The sequence below is a fragment of the Salvelinus namaycush genome, unplaced genomic scaffold (assembly GCF_016432855.1).
Source record: "Salvelinus namaycush isolate Seneca unplaced genomic scaffold, SaNama_1.0 Scaffold5, whole genome shotgun sequence".
NCBI lineage: Eukaryota > Metazoa > Chordata > Actinopteri > Salmoniformes > Salmonidae > Salvelinus > Salvelinus namaycush.
In genome coordinates, this window is record NW_024061197.1 from 781,658 (window position 1) to 805,555 (window position 23,898).

At 39.0% G+C, this 23,898-nt stretch overlaps 1 long non-coding RNA gene across 2 annotated transcripts; it reads left to right on the forward strand.

The window, feature by feature from the left end:
- The first annotated feature begins 2,156 nt into the window (after positions 1–2,156).
- Positions 2,157–23,715, forward strand: LOC120041661. Of its 2 annotated transcripts, none has more exons than XR_005475912.1 (3): positions 2,157–2,201; positions 23,296–23,412; positions 23,679–23,715. It is a non-coding gene; the product is annotated as an uncharacterized LOC120041661 (long non-coding RNA). The 2 variants fall into 2 exon arrangements; XR_005475913.1 differs by lacking the exon at positions 2,157–2,201 and adding an exon at positions 15,517–15,737.
- The last annotated feature ends 183 nt before the right edge of the window (positions 23,716–23,898 follow it).

Sequence of the window (23,898 nt, forward strand, 5' to 3'; positions counted from 1 at the left end):
TGTGTTAACCACAACCAACATGCTGGATCTCTGTTTAGTTGTCACTGTGTTAACCACAACCAACATGTTGGATCTCTGTTTAGTTGTCACTGTGTTAACCACAACCAACATGTTGGATCTCTGTTTAGTTGTCACTGTGTTAACCACAACCAACATGTTGGATCTCTGTTTAGTTGTCACTGTGTTAACCACAACCAACATGTTGGATCTCTGTTTAGGAGTCACTGTGTTAACCACAACCAACATGCTGGATCTCTGTTTAGTTGTCACTGTGTTAACCACAACCAACATGTTGGATCTCTGTTTAGTTGTCACTGTGTTAACCACAACCAACATGTTGGGTCTCTGTTTAGTTGTCACTGTGTTAACCACAACCAACATGCTGGATCTCTGTTTAGTTGTCACTGTGTTAACCACAACCAACATGCTGGATCTCTGTTTAGTTGTCACTGTGTTAACCACAACCAACATGCTGGATCTCTGTTTAGGGATCACTGTGTTAACCACAAAACACATGTTGGATCTCTGTTTAGTTGTCACTGTGTTAACCACAACCAACATGTTGGATCTCTGTTTAGTTATCACTGTGTTAACCACAACCAACATGCTGGATCTCTGTTTAGTTGTCACTGTGTTAACCACAACCAACATGCTGGATCTCTGTTTAGTTGTCACTGTGATAACCACAACCAACATGTTGGATCTCTGTTTAGTTGTCACTGTGTTAACCACAAAACACATGTTGGATCTCTGTTTAGTTGTCACTGTGTTAACCACAACCAACATGCTGGATCTCTGTTTAGTTGTCACTGTGTTAACCACAACCAACATGTTGGATCTCTGTTTAGGGATCACTGTGTTAACCACAAAACACATGTTGGATCTCTGTTTAGTTGTCACTGTGATAACCACAACCAACATGTTGGATCTCTGTTTAGTTGTCACTGTGATAACCACAACCAACATGCTGGATCTCTGTTTAGTTGTCACTGTGTTAACCACAACCAACATGTTGGATCTCTGTTTAGTTGTCACTGTGTTAACCACAACCAACATGTTGGATCTCTGTTTAGGGATCACTGTGTTAACCACAAAACACATGTTGGATCTCTGTTTAGTTGTCACTGTGTTAACCACAACCAACATGCTGGATCTCTGTTTAGTTGTCACTGTGTTAACCACAACCAACATGTTGGATCTCTGTTTAGTTATCACTGTGTTAACCACAACCAACATGCTGGATCTCTGTTTAGTTGTCACTGTGTTAACCACAACCAACATGCTGGATCTCTGTTTAGTTGTCACTGTGTTAACCACAACCAACATGTTGGATCTCTGTTTAGTTGTCAGTGTGTTAACCACAACCAACATGTTGGATCTCTGTTTAGTTGTCACTGTGTTAACCACAACCAACATGTTGGATCTCTGTTTAGTTGTCACTGTGTTAACCACAACCAACATGCTGGATCTCTGTTTAGTTGTCACTGTGTTAACCACAACCAACATGTTGGATCTCTGTTTAGTTGTCACTGTGTTAACCACAACCAACATGCTGGATCTCTGTTTAGTTGTCACTGTGTTAACCACAACCAACATGTTGGATCTCTGTTTAGTTGTCACTGTGTTAACCACAACCAACATGTTGGATCTCTGTTTAGTTGTCACTGTGTTAACCACAACCAACATGCTGGATCTCTGTTTAGTTGTCACTGTGTTAACCAACATGTTGGATCTCTGTTTAGTTGTTACTGTGTTAACCACAACTAACATGCTGGATCTCTGTTTAGTTGTCACTGTGTTAACCACAACCAACATGTTGGATCTCTGTTTAGTTGTCACTGTGTTAACCACAACCAAAATGCTGGATCTCTGTTTAGTTGTCACTGTGTTAACCACAACCAACATGTTGGATCTCTGTTTAGTTGTCACTGTGTTAACCACAACTAACATGCTGGATCTCTGTTTAGTTGTCACTGTGTTAACCACAACCAACATGCTGGATCTCTGTTTAGGGGTCACTGTGATAACCACAACCAACATGTTGGATCTCTGTTTAGTTGTCACTGTGTTAACCACAACTAACATGCTGGATCTCTGTTTAGGGGTCAGTGCTCTAAAATGAGTCTTTCTGGGGAGAGAGAGGAGGGGGGCCCTGCCTCTAGAATGCATCTCTCTGGGGGACATGACACCAAAGCTAAGAGGTGAGATGACAATTTTATGAAGAATTTATTAAGTTCATTTCCAAAATAAATACCTATCTTAAGATGAATGCACTTACTGTAAATCACTCTGGATAAGAGCATCTGCTAAATCAGGGGTTCTCAATCCGGGGTCTGTGTAGGTACTGCAGAGGTTCTCAATCCGGGGTCTGTGGAGGTACTGCAGGGGTTCTCAATCCGGGGTCTGTGGAGGTACTGCAGGGGTTCTCAATCCGGGGTCTGTGGAGGTACTGCAGGGGTTCTCAATCCGGGGTCTGTGGAGGTACTGCAGGGGTTCTCAATCCGGGGTCTGTGGAGGTACTGCAGGGGTTCTCAATCCGGGGTCTGTGGAGGTACTGCAGGGGTTCTCAATCCGGGGTCTGTGGAGGTACTGCAGGGGTTCTCAATCCGGGGTCTGTGGAGGTACTGCAGGGGTTCTCAATCCGGGGTCTGTGGAGGTACTGCAGGGGTTCTCAATCCGGGGTCTGTGGAGGTACTGCAGGGGTTCCACGGCACCCTGACTGTACTCGTTGCAATGTTAGACATTTGATAGAATTTTCACATGACACGACCACTTTGCCTACTCTTAATTATTGCCTAATATAATGGAATGCATATTGTTTTAACCAATTCTGATCGTTGTTACAAGCAGAATTTTGACAATATTACCGTTATATCAACACACTCTTCACACCCGTTTAACAACTCTAAATATCTTTGGCATAGTAGTCATCAAGTCCCTTGCCAAGAATGTTGCCTACGACGTTGCAACAATGTTAATTTTCATCAGACACATATTACGCCCTAGATGCCTTCAATTGCCCAATTTATAGCCATGCCCAATTTAGGATTATTATTTAACAACGTGATGTTGCGCTCCAAAGGGAGAACTTGAAATAACATGATGTAGATAATTAAATAATCAAAAGAAAAACGTGTTTATTATACACTCTTAGAAAATAAGGTTCCTTATAGAACCAAAAAGGCTTCTATCACTTCCTTAATATATGGAACCACTAAAAGTTATATATATTTGGGTTCAGTGAAGAAGAGCCTCTAGAGTTCTGATCAACGAAAGGTTCATGTTTTGAGGATGTGAACCCAGCAGCCCTCCAGTGGTCAGATCAATGCCTCCCGTTTTTTCCAGCGCCGGCCAGGGATTCGAACCAGCCACCTTTCAGCCACAGCTCCAACTCCAACTTGAGTTTCTCTTCAGAAATAAACATGAGTTAATCTGCCAAAATGAAGACAAAATGCTATGCAGACATACATGGTATCACTTGTAATACATCATTATTACACATAAATCATTTCCAAAAGCACAAGACATATTGTTGCATGTAGGTCTATATTATTTATGGATTGATCACATAGAAATATAAAAACATTATTTTTAACTACTGCAATGCAATTACATGTGGCGCAGGAACCACTGACTCACTGCATGTCAAGACACCTGCTGTTAACTCTTAACTACTTAGGAGAGCTCACGAGGTGTCCTAAATATCTGCCGACTAGGTGGGACTAAAGACTTCATGCATAGCTTTAATTTATACCCATAAGTGTAAAATGTCTTTATTCTCAGCACTTATACAACCAATTTTCTACTCTGAGACACTTTGACGATATGGGCCCAGATTTCAAAATATTGTTATAAAAAAACTTAGAATGTTTGTTTTACATAATAATAAAAAATGAATATTACTAATGTAACCCGCTGTAAAGACTGGGTTTAGTTGATTGTGTTGCACTGCTCATGTCCGCGTTCTGGAACTGTCCGCGTCCCCGTACAGAACTGTCCGCGTCCCCGTACAGAACTGTCCGCGTCCCCGTACAGAACTGTCCGCGTCCCCGTACAGAACTGCCCGCGTCCCCGTACAGAACTGTCCGCGTCCCCCGTACAGAACTGTCCGCGTCCCCGTACAGAACTGTCCACGTCCCCGTACAGAACTGCCCGCGTCCCCGTACAGAACTGTCCGCGTCCCCGTACAGAACTGTCCGCGTCCACGTACAGAACTGTCCGCGTCCCCGTACAGAACTGTCCGCGTCCCCGTACAGAACTGTCCGCGTCCCCGTACAGAACTGTCCGCGTCCCCGTTCGGTGTGGCGCCAAGCATATTGTCCAGTTACGCGCAGAGTTGTCTGAGGTGATCTTGGGGAATAACGACGGAGTTCACTACAGTGTTGAAACACCGAAGTTCAGTGTTCAATTAGCGACATAAAGACATGCTGAGCAGACCGGAAGCGTCGCAAAATACATTTAGAAATCCATGTTATTCAATTATTGCACCCACACTGCTCGCGCGCCAACGAGCGTCTGCATTGCCAAAGGCTAAAATAGAACTCCTTTCTATTTGTGACGCAGCTCCTCATTGGTTTATAGAAGCAGGTACCCACGTGCCATCTCCTCATTGGTTATACCCACGTGGGTGATTGAAAGACGAAATGTTTTGCCAGTTGTCGTGGTAAAAGTGTAGATGCCAATCATGATATAAGTTCAAAGATGAAAAGGCCTGGAAGGAGGAGAGATGACTAGAAATGATTCGGTTGTCAGTTTTATGTGTGGATTAATTGTCGGCGTAGAGATCCTTGTGCATTTCAGGTAAAATAACAACTCAATGTTTATATCCCAGCAAGTGCAAGCTAACTAGCTAAATTGCCATAGATATTTAATGCTTTTCGACCTGTCCCCAAATGAATGTCATTGGTTCAGAGTTTGGTTTGATATTTTAACCTGCGTGTCGTGATCGCGTTTTGTGTGGGGGGGCAAAATACATTTATGCACGATGGCGCACGCCCGCAGCCGGTTTGGGTTCCGTGTAAGACAACAACATAGCACGGCAGCAACACATGACAACAACATAGCACGGCAGCAACACATGACAACAACATAGCATGGCAGCAACACATGACAACAACATAGCATGGCAGCAACACATGACAACACAGCATGACAGCAACACATGACAACACAGCATGACAACAACATAGCATGGCAGCAACACATGACAACACAGCATGACAACAACATGGTAGCATCACAACATGGTAGCAGAACAAAACATGGTACACACATTATTGGGCACAGACAACAATTTAAAGGGCAAGAAGGTAGAGACAACAATTTAAAGGGCAAGAAGGTAGAGACAACAATATAAAGGGCAAGAAGGTAGAGACAACAATACAAAGGGCAAGAAGGTAGAGACAACAATACAAAGGACAAGAAGGTAGAGACAACAATACAAAGGGCAAGAAGGTAGAGACAACAATACAAAGGGCAAGAAGGTAGAGACAACAATACAAAGGGCAAGAAGGTAGAGACAACAATACAAAGGGCAAGAAGGTAGAGACGACAATACAAAGGGCAAGAAGGTAGAGACAACAATACAAAGGGCAAGAAGGTAGAGACAACAATACAAAGGTCAAGAAGGTAGAGACAACAATACAAAGGGCAAGAAGGTAGAGACAACAGCACAAAGGGCAAGAAGGTAGAGACAACAATACAAAGGGATAGAAGGTAGAGACGACAATACAAAGGGCAAGAAGGTAGAGACGACAATACAAAGGGCAAGAAGGTAGAGACGACAATACAAAGGGATAGAAGGTAGAGACAACAATACAAAGGGCAAGAAGGTAGAGACAACAGCACAAAGGGCAAGAAGGTAGAGACGACAATACAAAGGGCAAGAAGGTAGAGACGACAATACAAAGGGCAAGAAGGTAGAGACAACAGCACAAAGGGCAAGAAGGTAGAGACAACAATACAAAGGGCAAGAAGGTAGAGACGACAATACAAAGGGCAAGAAGGTAGAGACAACAATACAAAGGGCAAGAAGGTAGAGACGACAATACAAAGGACAAGAAGGTAGAGACAACAATACAAAGGGCAAGAAGGTAGAGACAACAATACAAAGGGCAAGAAGGTAGAGACGACAATACAAAGGGATAGAAGGTAGAGACAACAATACAAAGGGCAAGAAGGTAGAGACAACAGCACAAAGGGCAAGAAGGTAGAGACAACAGCACAAAGGGCAAGAAGGTAGAGACAACAATACAAAGGGCAAGAAGGTAGAGACGACAATACAAAGGGCAAGAAGGTAGAGACAACAGCACAAAGGGCAAGAAGGTAGAGACAACAATACAAAGGGATAGAAGGTAGAGACAACAATACAAAGGGCAAGAAGGTAGAGACAACAATACAAAGGGCAAGAAGGTAGAGACAACAATATAAAGGGCAAGAAGGTAGAGACAACAATACAAAGGGCTAGAAGGTAGAGACGACAATACAAAGGGATAGAAGGTAGAGACAACAATACAAAGGGCAAGAAGGTAGAGACAACAGCACAAAGGGCAAGAAGGTAGAGACGACAATACAAAGGGCAAGAAGGTAGAGACAACAATACAAAGGGCAAGAAGGTAGAGACAACAATACAAAGGGCAAGAAGGTAGAGACAACAATACAAAGGGCAAGAAGGTAGAGACAACAATACAAAGGGCAAGAAGGTAGAGACAACAATACAAAGGGCAAGAAGGTAGAGACAACAATACAAAGGGCAAGAAGGTAGAGACAACAATACAAAGGACAAGAAGGTAGAGACAACAATACAAAGGGCAAGAAGGTAGAGACAACAATACAAAGGGCAAGAAGGTAGAGACAACAATACAAAGGGCAAGAAGGTAGAGACAACAATACAAAGGGCAAGAAGGTAGAGACAACAATACAAAGGGCTAGAAGGTAGAGACAACAATACAAAGGGCAAGAAGGTAGAGACAACAATACAAAGGGCTAGAAGGTAGAGACAACAATACAAAGGGCTAGAAGGTAGAGACAACAATACAAAGGGCAAGAAGGTAGAGACAACAATACAAAGGGCTAGAAGGTAGAGACAACAATACAAAGGGCAAGAAGGTAGAGACAACAATACAAAGGGCTAGAAGGTAGAGACAACAATACAAAGGGCTAGAAGGTAGAGACAACAATACAAAGGGCTAGAAGGTAGAGACAACAATACAAAGGGCAAGAAGATAGAGACAACAATACAAAGGGCAAGAAGTTAGAGACAACAGCACAAAGGGCAAGAAGGTAGAGACAACAATACAAAGGGCAAGAAGGTAGAGACAACAATACAAAGGGCAAGAAGGTAGAGACAACAATACAAAGGGCAAGAAGGTAGAGACAACAGCACAAAGGGCAAGAAGGTAGAGACGACAACACAAAGGGCAAGAAGGTAGAGACAACAATACAAAGGGCAAGAAGGTAGAGACAACAATACAAAGGGCAAGAAGGTAGAGACAACAATACAAAGGGCAAGAAGATAGAGACAACAATACAAAGGGCAAGAAGTTAGAGACAACAGCACAAAGGGCAAGAAGGTAGAGACGACAATACAAAGGGCAAGAAGGTAGAGGCAACAATACAAAGGGCAAGAAGGTAGAGACAACAATACAAAGGGCAAGAAGGTAGAGACAACAGCACAAAGGGCAAGAAGGTAGAGACGACAATACAAAGGGCAAGAAGGTAGAGACAACAATACAAAGGGCTAGAAGGTAGAGACAACAATACAAAGGGCAAGAAGGTAGAGACGACAATACAAAGGGCAAGAAGGTAGAGACAACAATACAAAGGGCTAGAAGGTAGAGACAACAATACAAAGGGCTAGAAGGTAGAGACAACAATACAAAGGGCAAGAAGGTAGAGACAACAGCACAAAGGGCAAGAAGGTAGAGACAACAATACAAAGGGCAAGAAGGTAGAGACAACAATACAAAGGGCTAGAAGGTAGAGACAACAATACAAAGGGCAAGAAGGTAGAGACAACAATACAAAGGGCTAGAAGGTAGAGACAACAATACAAAGGGCAAGAAGGTAGAGACAACAATACAAAGGGCAAGAAGGTAGAGACGACAATACAAAGGGCAAGAAGGTAGAGACAACAATACAAAGGGCAAGAAGGTAGAGACGACAATACAAAGGGCAAGAAGGTAGAGACGACAATACAAAGGGATAGAAGGTAGAGACAACAATACAAAGGACAAGAAGGTAGAGACAACAATACAAAGGGATAGAAGGTAGAGATGACAATACAAAGGACAAGAAGGTAGAGACAACAATACAAAGGACAAGAAGGTAGAGACAACAATACAAAGGGATAGAAGGTAGAGATGACAATACAAAGGACAAGAAGGTAGAGACAACAGCACAAAGGACAAGAAGGTAGAGACAACAATACAAAGGGCAAGAAGGTAGAGACAACAATACAAAGGACAAGAAGGTAGAGACAACAATACAAAGGACAAGAAGGTAGAGACAACAATACAAAGGGCAAGAAGGTAGAGACAACAATACAAAGGGCAAGAAGGTAGAGACGACAATACAAAGGACAAGAAGGTAGAGACAACAATACAAAGGGCAAGAAGGTAGAGACAACAATACAAAGGGCAAGAAGGTAGAGACAACAATACAAAGGGCAAGAAGGTAGAGACAACAATACAAAGGACAAGAAGGTAGAGACAACAATACAAAGGGCAAGAAGGTAGAGACAACAATACAAAGGGCTAGAAGGTAGAGACGACAATACAAAGGGCAAGAAGGTAGAGACAACAATACAAAGGGCAAGAAGGTAGAGACAACAATACAAAGGGCTAGAAGGTAGAGACGACAATACAAAGGGCTAGAAGGTAGAGACAACAATACAAAGGGCAAGAAGGTAGAGACAACAATACAAAGGGCAAGAAGGTAGAGACAACAATACAAAGGGCTAGAAGGTAGAGACAACAATACAAAGGGCAAGAAGGTAGAGACAACAATACAAAGGGCTAGAAGGTAGAGACGACAATACAAAGGGCAAGAAGGTAGAGACAACAATACAAAGGGCAAGAAGGTAGAGACAACATCACAAAGGGCACGAAGGTAGAGACAACAATACAAAGGACAAGAAGGTAGAGACAACAATACAAAGGACAAGAAGGTAGAGACAACAATACAAAGGGCAAGAAGGTAGAGACAACAATACAAAGGGCTAGAAGGTAGAGACAACAATACAAAGGGCAAGAAGGTAGAGACAACAATACAAAGGGCAAGAAGGTAGAGACAACAATACAAAGGGCAAGAAGGTAGAGACGACAATACAAAGGGCAAGAAGGTAGAGACAACAATACAAAGGGCAAGAAGGTAGAGACAACAACACAAAGGACAAGAAGGTAGAGACAACAATACAAAGGGCTAGAAGGTAGAGACAACAATACAAAGGGCAAGAAGGTAGAGACAACAATACAACAACTGTCAGAAAGAGTGTCCATGATTGAGTGTTTGAATGAAGAGATGGAGATAAAACTGTCCAGTTTGAGTGTTTGAATGAAGAGATGGAGATAAAACTGTCCAGTTTGAGTGTTTGAATGAAGAGATGGAGATAAAACTGTCCAGTTTGAGTGTTTGAATGAAGAGATTGAGATAAAACTGTCCAGGTTGACTGTTTGAATGAAGAGATTGAGATAAAACTGTCCAGGTTGAGTGTTTGTTGCAGCTCGTTCCAGTCGCCAGCTGCAGAGAACTGAAAAGACGAGGGACCCAGGGATGTGTGTGCTTTGGGGACCTTTAACAGAATGTGACTGGCAGAACGTGTGTTGTATGTAGAGGATGAGGGCTGCAGTGGATGTCTCAGATAGGGGGGAGTGAGGCCTTAGAGGGTGGATATCCCTGATAGGGGGGAGTGAGGCCTAAGAGGGTGGATATCTCAGATAGGGGGGAGTGAGGCCTAAGAGGGTGGATATCTCAGATAGGGGGGAGTGAGGCCTAAGAGGGTTTTATAAATGAGCATCAACCAGTGTTTGTTGCAGCTGCATTCATTTCTACTTTACTCTACTCTCAGTAATGCTGCATTCATTTCATTATACTCTCAGTAATAATGCATTCATTTCATTCTACTCTCAGTAATGCTGCATTCATTTCATTCTGCTCTCAGTAATGATGCATTCATTTCATTCTGCTCTCAGTAATGCTGCATTCATTTCATTCTGCTCTCAGTAATAATGCATTCATTTCATTATACTCTCAGTAATGCTGCATTCATTTCATTATACTCAGTAATGCTGCATTCATTTCATTCTACTCTCAGTAATGCTGCATTTCAATCATTAATTGCATGAAAACATGAACATAACTTATTTTGTAATGAAACTCTTCTTATGTTTCCCCATCTGAGCTCAGAGTAGATGAGAGATGTAATGTTTGTCTCTGTTGTGTTGAAGTCCAATCAAGCAGGAGAGACCAGCCTCCCCTGTACCCAGCTGTGTGTCCATGAAGAGTGACCAGTCTATGATTCTACCTATACACTTTAGAGAGGGAGACTTTTCTACTGAACAAAGGTAAGAAGAACTCATGGGTCATGGTCAGTGAGTTAAACAACACTGTCTCTAGTCATTTCTCCTCTCCCATTTTCCCATTTCTTTTTGTTGTTTTCATAATCCATAGACTAATCATTTTGTCCATTTTCATAGTCCTAAAACAATATTAAACAAACACAACATTCCCTCCCTCTCTCTCTGTGTGTGTGTGTGTGTGTGTGTGTGTGTGTGTGTGTGTGTGTGTGTGTGTGTGTGTGTGTGTGTGTGTGTGTGTGTGTGTGTGTGTGTGTGTGTGTGTGTGTGTGTGTGTGTGTGTACTCCCTGGATGAGGAGTTGTAATCTCTAGTCACTTTTACCCTGACCTACATGGAAATATTACCTCAATTATAGTCTCATTATTACCTCAACTACCTGGTACCCTGCACATTGACTCAGTACTGGTACTCCTTATAGTCTCATTATTACCTCAACTACCGGGTACCCCTGCACATTGACTCAGTACTGGTACTCCTTATAGTCTCATTATTACCTCAACTACCTGGTACCCTGCACATTGACTCAGTACTGGTACTCCTTATAGTCTCATTATTACCTCAACTACCTGGTACCCCTGCTCATTGACTCAGTACTGGTACTCCTTATAGCCTCATTATTACCTCAACTACCTGGTACCCCTGCACATTGACTCAGTACTGGTACTCCTTATAGTCTCATTATTACTCAAACTACCTGGTGTCCCTGCACATTGACTCAGTACTGGTACTCCTTATAGTCTCATTATTACCTAAACTACCTGGTACCCTGCACATTGACTCAGTACTGGTACTCCTTATAGCCTCATTATTACCTCAACTACCTGGTACCCTGCACATTGACTCAGTACTGGTACTCCTTATAGTCTCATTATTACCTCAACTACCTGGTACCCCTGCACATTGACTCAGTACTGGTACTCCTTATAGCCTCATTATTACCTCAACTACCTGGTACCCTGCACATTGACTCAGTACTGGTACTCCTTATAGCCTCATTATTACATCAACTACCTGGTACCCCTGCACATTGACTCAGTACTGGTACTCCTTATAGTCTCATTATTACCTCAACTACCTGGATAAAAACATATGCTGATTTCAAAACTAAATGTTTAAATACAGATCTTATATTACTGTATTTAATAATGGTTTAATTTTTTTTTTATATATTGATGTCAAATGTATGATTTGTACAGTTCTTTATGAAATTCTGTAAAACCTAGCAGAACTACTGATTTCTCTGAGTGAGGCAGATATATATTATTACTGTGTAAAACCTAGCAGTACTACTGATTTCTCTGAGTGAGGCAGATATATATTATTACTGTGTAAAACCTAGCAGTACTACTGATTTCTCTGAGTGAGGCAGATATATATTATTACTGTGTAAAACCTAGCAGTACTACTGATTTCTCTGAGAGTGAGGCAGATATATATTATTACTGTGTAAAACCTAGCAGTACTACTGATTTCTCTGAGAGTGAGGCAGATAAATATTATTACTGTGTAAAACCTAGCAGTACTACTGATTTCACTGAGAGTGAGGCAGATATATATTATTACTGTGTAAAACCTAGCAGTACTACTGATTTCTCTGAGTGAGGCATATATATATTATTACTGTGTAAAACCTAGCAGTACTACTGATTTCTCTGAGTGAGGCAGATATATATTATTACTGTGTAAAACCTAGCAGTACGACTGATTTCTCTGAGAGTGAGGCAGATAAATATTATTACTGTGTAAAACCTAGCAGTACTACGGATTTCTCTGAGAGTGAGGCAGATATATATTATTACTGTGTAAAACCTAGCAGTACTACTGATTTCTCTGAGAGTGAGGCAGATATATATTATTACTCTGTAAAACCTAGCAGTACTACTGATTTCTCTGAGAGTGAGGCAGATATATATTATTACTGTGTAAAACCTAGCAGTACTACTGATTTCTCTGAGAGTGAGGCAGATATATATTATTACTGTGTAAAACCTAGCAGTACTACTGATTTCTCTGATAGTGAGGCAGATATATATTATTACTGTGTAAAACCTAGCAGTACTACTGATTTCTCTGAGAGTGAGGCAAATATATTATTACTGTGTTAAACCTAGCAGTACTACTGATTTCTCTGAGAGTGAGGCAGATATATATCATTACTGTGTAAAACCTAGCAGAACGACTGATTTCTCTGAGTGAGGCAGATATATATTATTACTGTGTAAAACCTAGCAGTACTACTGATTTCTCTGAGAGTGAGGCAGATATATATTATTACTGTGTAAAACCTAGCTGTACTACTGATTTCTCTGAGTGAGGCAGATATATATTATTACTGTGTAAAACCTAGCAGTACTACTGATTTCTCTGAGAGTGAGGCAGATATATATTATTACTGTGTAAAACCTAGCAGTACTACTGATTTCTCTGAGAGTGAGGCAGATAAATATTATTACTGTGTAAAACCTAGCAGTACTACTGATTTCACTGAGAGTGAGGCAGATATATATTATTACTGTGTAAAACCTAGCAGTACTACTGATTTCTCTGAGTGAGGCATATATATATTATTACTGTGTAAAACCTAGCAGTACTACTGATTTCTCTGAGTGAGGCAGATATATATTATTACTGTGTAAAACCTAGCAGTACGACTGATTTCTCTGAGAGTGAGGCAGATAAATATTATTACTGTGTAAAACCTAGCAGTACTACGGATTTCTCTGAGAGTGAGGCAGATATATATTATTACTGTGTAAAACCTAGCAGTACTACTGATTTCTCTGAGAGTGAGGCAGATATATATTATTACTGTGTAAAACCTAGCAGTACTACTGATTTCTCTGAGAGTGAGGCAGATAAATATTATTACTGTGTAAAACCTAGCAGTACTACTGATTTCACTGAGAGTGAGGCAGATATATATTATTACTGTGTAAAACCTAGCAGTACTACTGATTTCTCTGAGTGAGGCATATATATATTATTACTGTGTAAAACCTAGCAGTACTACTGATTTCTCTGAGTGAGGCAGATATATATTATTACTGTGTAAAACCTAGCAGTACGACTGATTTCTCTGAGAGTGAGGCAGATAAATATTATTACTGTGTAAAACCTAGCAGTACTACGGATTTCTCTGAGAGTGAGGCAGATATATATTATTACTGTGTAAAACCTAGCAGTACTACTGATTTCTCTGAGAGTGAGGCAGATATATATTATTACTCTGTAAAACCTAGCAGTACTACTGATTTCTCTGAGAGTGAGGCAGATATATATTATTACTGTGTAAAACCTAGCAGTACTACTGATTTCTCTGAGAGTGAGGCAGATATATATTATTACTGTGTAAAACCTAGCAGTACTACTGATTTCTCTGATAGTGAGGCAGATATATATTATTACTGTGTAAAACCTAGCAGTACTACTGATTTCTCTGAGAGTGAGGCAAATATATTATTACTGTGTTAAACCTAGCAGTACTACTGATTTCTCTGAGAGTGAGGCAGATATATATCATTACTGTGTAAAACCTAGCAGAACGACTGATTTCTCTGAGTGAGGCAGATATATATTATTACTGTGTAAAACCTAGCAGTACTACTGATTTCTCTGAGAGTGAGGCAGATATATATTATTACTGTGTAAAACCTAGCAGTACTACTGATTTCTCTGAGTGAGGCAGATATATATTATTACTGTGTAAAACCTAGCAGTACTACTGATTTCTCTGAGAGTGAGGCAGATATATATTATTACTGTGTAAAACCTAGCAGTACTACTGATTTCTCTGAGAGTGAGGCAGATAAATATTATTACTGTGTAAAACCTAGCAGTACTACTGATTTCACTGAGAGTGAGGCAGATATATATTATTACTGTGTAAAACCTAGCAGTACTACTGATTTCTCTGAGTGAGGCATATATATATTATTACTGTGTAAAACCTAGCAGTACTACTGATTTCTCTGAGTGAGGCAGATATATATTATTACTGTGTAAAACCTAGCAGTACGACTGATTTCTCTGAGAGTGAGGCAGATAAATATTATTACTGTGTAAAACCTAGCAGTACTACGGATTTCTCTGAGAGTGAGGCAGATATATATTATTACTGTGTAAAACCTAGCAGTACTACTGATTTCTCTGAGAGTGAGGCAGATATATATTATTACTCTGTAAAACCTAGCAGTACTACTGATTTCTCTGAGAGTGAGGCAGATATATATTATTACTGTATAAAACCAAGCAGTACTACTGATTTCTCTGAGAGTGAGGCAGATATATATTATTACTGTATAAAACCTAGCAGTACTACTGATTTCACTGAGAGTGAGGCAGATATATATTATTACTGTGTAAAACCTAGCAGTACTACTGATTTCTCTGAGTGAGGCAGATATATATTATTACTGTGTAAAACCTAGCAGTACTACGGATTTCTCTGAGAGTGAGGCAGATATATATTATTACTGTGTAAAACCTAGCAGTACTACTGATTTCTCTGAGAGTGAGGCAGATATATATTATTACTGTATAAAACCTAGCAGTACTACTGATTTCACTGAGAGTGAGGCAGATATATATTATTACTGTGTAAAACCTAGCAGTACTACTGATTTCTCTGAGTGAGGCAGATATATATTATTACTGTGTAAAACCTAGCAGTACTACTGATTTCTCTGAGAGTGAGGCAGATATATATTATTACTGTGTAAAACCTAGCAGTACTACTGATTTCTGAGAGTGAGGCAGATATAGAGCATTTTGAAAAAAAAACATGATTATTTGACTCTCTGAAAATGAAACCATCAAGTGATAGATTTTAATCAAATACATTTCTGCCATTGAACAACCCCATGCCATGATTAGATAGTGAAAAAACACACCAATCTCTTTCATAATTTCTTTAAGCAATAAAATATAATTTACGGACATTTCTGAAAAGTGATATATAGCGTTTCGGAATGAAACTCATCTTATGTTTCCCCATCTGAGCTCAGAGTAGATGAGAGATGTAATGTTTGTCTCTGTTGTGTTGAAGTCCAATCAAGCAGGAGAGACCAGCCTCCCCTGTACCCAGCTGTGTGTCCATGAAGAGTGACCAGTCTATGGGTCATCCTATAACCTTTAGAGAGGGAGACTTTTCTACTGAACAAAGGTAAGAAGAACTCATGGGTCATGGTCAGTGAGTTAAACAACACTGTCTCTAGTCATTTCTCCTCTCCCATTTTCCCATTTATTTTTGTTGTTTTCATAATCCATAGACTAATCCTTTTGTCCATTTTCATAGTCCTAAAACAATATTAAACAAACACAACATTCCCTCCCTGTGTGTGTGTGTATGTGTATGTGTATGTGTATGTGTATGTGTGTGTGTGTGTGTGTGTGTGTGTGTGTGTGTGTGTGTGTGTGTGTGTGTGTGTGTGTGTGTGTGTGTGTGTGTGTGTGTGTGTGTGTGTGTGTGTGTGTGTGTGTGTGTAATCCCTGGATGAGGAGATGTAATCTCTAGTCACTTTTACCCCTACCTACATGTACATATTACCTCAATTATAGTCTCATTATTACCTCAACTACCTGGTACCCTGCACATTGACTCAGTACTGGTACTCCTTATAGTCTCATTATTACCTCAACTACCTGGTACCCCTGCACATTGACTCAGTACTGGTACTCCTTATAGCCTCATTATTACCTCAACTACCTGGTACCCCTGCACATTGACTCAGTACTGGTACTCCTTATAGTCTCATTATTACCTAAACTACCTGGTACCCTGCACATTGACTCAGTACTGGTACTCCTTATAGTCTCATTATTACCTCAACTACCTGGTACCCTGCACATTGACTCAGTACTGGTACTCCTTATAGTCTCATTATTACCTCAACTACCTGGTACCCCTGCACATTGACTCAGTACTGGTACTCCTTATAGTCTCATTATTACCTCAACTACCTGGTACCCTGCACATTGACTCAGTACTGGTACTCCTTATAGCCTCATTATTACCTCAACTACCTGGTACCCCTGCACATTGACTCAGTACTGGTACTCCTTATAGTCTCATTATTACCTCAACTACCTGGTACCCCTGCACATTGACTCAGTACTGGTACTCCTTATAGTCTCATTATTACCTCAACTACCGGGTACCCCTGCACATTGACTCAGTACTGGTAATCCTTATAGTCTCATTATTACCTCAACTACCTGGTACCCTGCACATTGACTCAGTACTGGTACTCCTTATAGTCTCATTATTACCTCAACTACCTGGTACCCCTGCACATTGACTCAGTACTGGTACTCCTTATAGCCTCATTATTACCTCAACTACCTGGTACCCCTGCACATTGACTCAGTACTGGTACTCCTTATAGTCTCATTATTACTCAAACTACCTGGTGTCCCTGCACATTGACTCAGTACTGGTACTCCTTATAGTCTCATTATTACCTCAACTACCTGGTACCCTGCACATTGACTCAGTACTGGTACTCCTTATAGCCTCATTATTACATCAACTACCTGGTACCCCTGCACATTGACTCAGTACTGGTACTCCTTATAGTCTCATTATTACCTCAACTACCTGGATAAAAACATATGCTGATTTCAAAACTAAATGTTTAAATACAGATCTTATATTACTGTATTTAATAATGGTTAAATATTTTTTTTTTATATTGATGTCAAATGTATGATTTGTACAGTTCTTTATGAAATTCTGTAAAACCTAGCAGAACTACTGATTTCTCTGAGTGAGGCAGATATATATTATTACTGTGTAAAACCTAGCAGTACTACTGATTTCTCTGAGAGTGAGGCAGATATATATTATTACTGTATAAAACCTAGCAGTACTACTGATTTCACTGAGAGTGAGGCAGATATATATTATTACTGTGTAAAACCTAGCAGTACTACTGATGTCTCTGAGAGTGAGGCAGATATATATTATTACTGTGTAAAACCTAGCAGTACTACTGATTTCTCTGAGAGTGAGGCAGATATATATTATTACTGTGTAAAACCTAGCAGTACTACTGATTTCTCTGAGAGTGAGGCAGATATATAGTATTACTGTGTAAAACCTAGCAGTACTACTGATTTCTCTGAGAGTGAGGCAGATATATATTATTACTGTATAAAACCTAGCAGTACTACTGATTTCACTGAGAGTGAGGCAGATATATATTATTACTGTATAAAACCTAGCAGTACTACTGATTTCTCTGAGAGTGAGGCAGATATATATTAATTCTGTGTAAAACCTAGCAGTACTACTGATTTCTCTGAGAGTGAGGCAGATATATATTATTACTGTGTAAAACCTAGCAGTACTACTGATTTCTCTGAGAGTGAGGCAGATATTATTACTGTGTGAAACCTAGCAGTACTACTGATTTCTCTGAGAGTGAGGCAGATATATATTATAACTGTGTAAAACCTAGCAGTACTACTGATTTCTCTGAGAGTGAGGCAGATATATATTATTACTGTGTAAAACATAGCAGTACTACTGATTTCTCTGAGAGTGAGGCAGATATATATTATTACTGTATAAAACCTAGCAGTACTACTGATTTCTCTGAGAGTGAGGTAGATATATATTATTACTGTGTAAAACCTAGCAGTACTACTGATTTCTCTGAGAGTGAGGCAGATATATATTATTACTGTATAAAACCTAGCAGTACTACTGATTTCTCTGAGAGTGAGGCAGATATATATTATTACTGTATAAAACCTAGCAGTACTACTGATTTCACTGAGAGTGAGGCAGATATATATTATTACTGTATAAAACCTAGCAGTACTACTGATTTCTCTGAGAGTGAGGCAGATATATATTAATTATGTGTAAAACCTAGCAGTACTACTGATTTCTCTGAGAGTGAGGCAGATATATATTATTACTGTGTAAAACCTAGCAGTACTACTGATTTCTCTGAGAGTGAGGCAGATATATATTATTACTGTGTGAAACCTAGCAGTACTACTGATTTCTCTGAGAGTGGGGCAGATATATATTATTACTGTGTAAAACCTAGCAGTACTACTGATTTCTCTGAGAGTGAGGCAGATATATATTATTACTGTATAAAACCTAGCAGTACTACTGATTTCACTGAGAGTGAGGCAGATATATATTATTACTGTGTAAAACCTAGCAGTACTACTGATGTCTCTGAGAGTGAGGCAGATATATATTATTACTGTGTAAAACCTAGCAGTACTACTGATTTCTCTGAGAGTGAGGCAGATATATATTATTACTGTGTAAAACCTAGCAGTACTACTGATTTCTCTGAGAGTGAGGCAGATATATAGTATTACTGTGTAAAACCTAGCAGTACTACTGATTTCTCTGAGAGTGAGGCAGATATATATTATTACTGTATAAAACCTAGCAGTACTACTGATTTCACTGAGAGTGAGGCAGATATATATTATTACTGTATAAAACCTAGCAGTACTACTGATTTCTCTGAGAGTGAGGCAGATATATATTAATTCTGTGTAAAACCTAGCAGTACTACTGATTTCTCTGAGAGTGAGGCAGATATATATTATTACTGTGTAAAACCTAGCAGTACTACTGATTTCTCTGAGAGTGAGGCAGATATTATTACTGTGTGAAACCTAGCAGTACTACTGATTTCTCTGAGAGTGAGGCAGATATATATTATAACTGTGTAAAACCTAGCAGTACTACTGATTTCTCTGAGAGTGAGGCAGATATATATTATTACTGTGTAAAACATAGCAGTACTACTGATTTCTCTGAGAGTGAGGCAGATATATATTATTACTGTATAAAACCTAGCAGTACTACTGATTTCTCTGAGAGTGAGGTAGATATATATTATTACTGTGTAAAACCTAGCAGTACTACTGATTTCTCTGAGAGTGAGGCAGATATATATTATTACTGTATAAAACCTAGCAGTACTACTGATTTCTCTGAGAGTGAGGCAGATATATATTATTACTGTATAAAACCTAGCAGTACTACTGATTTCACTGAGAGTGAGGCAGATATATATTATTACTGTATAAAACCTAACAGTACTACTGATTTCTCTGAGAGTAAGGAAAATATATATTAATTATGTGTAAAACCTAGCAGTACTACTGATTTCTCTGAGAGTGAGGCAGATATATATTATTACTGTGTAAAACCTAGCAGTACTACTGATTTCTCTGAGAGTGAGGCAGATATATATTATTACTGTGTGAAACCTAGCAGTACTACTGATTTCTCTGAGAGTGGGGCAGATATATATTATTACTGTGTAAAACCTAGCAGTACTACTGATTTCTCTGAGAGTGAGGCAGATATTATTACTGTGTAAAACCTAGCAGTACTACTGATTTCTCTGAGAGTGAGGCAGATATATATTATAACTGTGTAAAACCTAGCAGTACTACTGATTTCTCTGAGAGTGAGGCAGATATATATTATTACTGTGTAAAACATAGCAGTACTACTGATTTCTCTGAGAGTGAGGCAGATATATATTATTACTGTATAAAACCTAGCAGTACTACTGATTTCTCTGAGAGTGAGGTAGATATATATTATTACTGTATAAAACCTAGCAGTACTACTGATTTCTCTGAGAGTGAGGCAGATATTATTACTGTGTAAAACCTAGCAGTACTACCGATTTCTCTGAGAGTGAGGCAGATATATATTATTACTGTGTAAAACCTAGCAGTACTACTGATTTCTCTGAGAGTGAGGCAGATATATAGTATTACTGTGTAAAACCTAGCAGTACTACTGATTTCTCTGAGAGTGAGGCAGATATATATTATTACTGTATAAAACCTAGCAGTACTACTGATTTCACTGAGAGTGAGGCAGATATATATTATTACTGTATAAAACCTAGCAGTACTACTGAGTTCTCTGAGAGTGAGGCAGATATATATTAATTCTGTGTAAAACCTAGCAGTACTACTGATTTCTCTGAGAGTGAGGCAGATATATATTATTACTGTGTAAAACCTAGCAGTACTACTGATTTCTCTGAGAGTGAGGCAGATATATATTATTACTGTGTGAAACCTAGCAGTACTACTGATTTCTCTGAGAGTGGGGCAGATATATATTATTACTGTGTAAAACCTAGCAGTACTACTGATTTCTCTGAGAGTGAGGCAGATATTATTACTGTGTAAAACCTAGCAGTACTACTGATTTCTCTGAGAGTGAGGCAGATATATATTATAACTGTGTAAAACCTAGCAGTACTACTGATTTCTCTGAGAGTGAGGCAGATATATATTATTACTGTGTAAAACATAGCAGTACTACTGATTTCTCTGAGAGTGAGGCAGATATATATTATTACTGTATAAAACCTAGCAGTACTACTGATTTCTCTGAGAGTGAGGTAGATATATATTATTACTGTATAAAACCTAGCAGTACTACTGATTTCTCTGAGAGTGAGGCAGATATTATTACTGTGTAAAACCTAGCAGTACTACTGATTTCTCTGAGAGTGAGGCAGATATATATTATTACTGTATAAAACCTAGCAGTACTACTGATTTCTCTGAGAGTGAGGCAGATATATATTATTACTGTGTAAAACCTAGCAGTACTACTGATTTCTCTGAGAGTGAGGCAGATATATATTATTACTGTATAAAACCTAGCAGTACTACTGATTTCACTGAGAGTGAGGCAGATATATATTATTACTGTATAAAACCTAGCAGTACTACTGATTTCTCTGAGAGTGAGGCAGATATATATTAATTATGTGTAAAACCTAGCAGTACTACTGATTTCTCTGAGAGTGAGGCAGATATATATTATTACTGTGTAAAACCTAGCAGTACTACTGATTTCTCTGAGAGTGAGGCAGATATATATTATTACTGTGTGAAACCTAGCAGTACTACTGATTTCTCTGAGAGTGAGGCAGATATATATTATTACTGTGTAAAACCTAGCAGTACTACTGATTTCTCTGAGAGTGAGGCAGATATTATTACTGTGTAAAACCTAGCAGTACTACTGATTTCTCTGAGAGTGAGGCAGATATATATTATTACTGTGTAAAACCTAGCAGTACTACTGATTTCTCTGAGAGTGAGGCAGATATATATTATTACTGTGTAAAACATAGCAGTACTACTGATTTCTCTGAGAGTGAGGCAGATATATATTATTACTGTATAAAACCTAGCAGTACTACTGATTTCTCTGAGAGTGAGGTAGATATATATTATTACTGTATAAAACCTAGCAGTACTACTGATTTCTCTGAGAGTGAGGCAGATATTATTACTGTGTAAAACCTAGCAGTACTACCGATTTCTCTGAGAGTGAGGCAGATATATATTATTACTGTGTAAAACCTAGCAGTACTACTGATTTCTCTGAGAGTGAGGCAGATATATAGTATTACTGTGTAAAACCTAGCAGTACTACTGATTTCTCTGAGAGTGAGGCAGATATATATTATTACTGTATAAAACCTAGCAGTACTACTGATTTCTCTGAGAGTGAGGCAGATATATATTAATTCTGTGTAAAACCTAGCAGTACTACTGATTTCTCTGAGAGTGAGGCAGATATATATTATTACTGTGTAAAACCTAGCAGTACTACTGATTTCTCTGAGAGTGAGGCAGATATATATTATTACTGTGTGAAACCTAGCAGTACTACTGATTTCTCTGAGAGTGGGGCAGATATATATTATTACTGTGTAAAACCTAGCAGTACTACTGATTTCTCTGAGAGTGAGGCAGATATTATTACTGTGTAAAACCTAGCAGTACTACTGATTTCTCTGAGAGTGAGGCAGATATATATTATAACTGTGTAAAACCTAGCAGTACTACTGATTTCTCTGAGAGTGAGGCAGATATATATTATTACTGTGTAAAACATAGCAGTACTACTGATTTCTCTGAGAGTGAGGCAGATATATATTATTACTGTATAAAACCTAGCAGTACTACTGATTTCTCTGAGAGTGAGGTAGATATATATTATTACTGTATAAAACCTAGCAGTACTACTGATTTCTCTGAGAGTGAGGCAGATATTATTACTGTGTAAAACCTAGCAGTACTACTGATTTCTCTGAGAGTGAGGCAGATATATATTATTACTGTATAAAACCTAGCAGTACTACTGATTTCTCTGAGAGTGAGGCAGATATATATTATTACTGTGTAAAACCTAGCAGTACTACTGATTTCTCTGAGAGTGAGGCAGATATATATTATTACTGTATAAAACCTAGCAGTACTACTGATTTCACTGAGAGTGAGGCAGATATATATTATTACTGTATAAAACCTAGCAGTACTACTGATTTCTCTGAGAGTGAGGCAGATATATATTATTACTGTGTAAAACCTAGCAGTACTACTGATTTCACTGAGAGTGAGGCAGATATACAACATTTTGCAATAAAACATTATTATTTGTCTCTCTGAAATGAAACCATCAAGTGAAAGATTTTAAACAAATACATGTCTGTCACTGAACAACCCCATGCCATGATTAGATAGTGGAAAAACACACCAATCTCTTTCATAATTTCTTTAAACAATAAAAGCTAATTTACGAACATTTCTGAAAAGTGATATATAGCGTTTTGAATGAAACTTTTCTTATGTTTCCCCATCTGAGCTCAGAGTAGATGAGAGATGTAATGTTTGTCTCTGTTATGTTGAAGCCCAATCAAGCAGGAGAGACCAGCCTCCCCTGTTCCCAGCTGTGTGTCCATGAAGAGTGATTGGTCTATGGATCCTCCTAGAAACTTTAGAGAGAGAGACTTTTCTACTGAACAAAGGTAAGAAAAACTCATGGGTCATGGTCAGTGAGTTAAACAACACTGTCTTTAGTCATTTCTCTCCCATTTCCCCATTTATTTTTGTTGCTTTCATAATCCATAGGCTAATCATTTTGTCCATTTTCATAGTCCTGAAACAATATTAAACAAACACAACATTCCCTTCGTGTGTGTGTGTGTGTGTGTGTGTGTGTGTGTGTGTGTGTGTGTGTGTGTGTGTGTGTACTCCCTGGATGAGGAGATGTAATCTCATGTTTTGTCCACAGAAACCAACAGGAGAGATCAGAGTCAGAGATTCTCAGTGGTCAGTCTTCCCAGAGTCATCAAACAGACCTGGCCTCCATATTCAGTGTATGTGGTCCTGTTATGTACATTTGTTTTTGTTTACCTCAAGCAAAGTTGATCTGTCAATCATTCATTATTAATGTGTTGATGAGAAAGCATTTCTTCTCTTGCTTATTATTTACTTGATTTATTTCAGTTGCT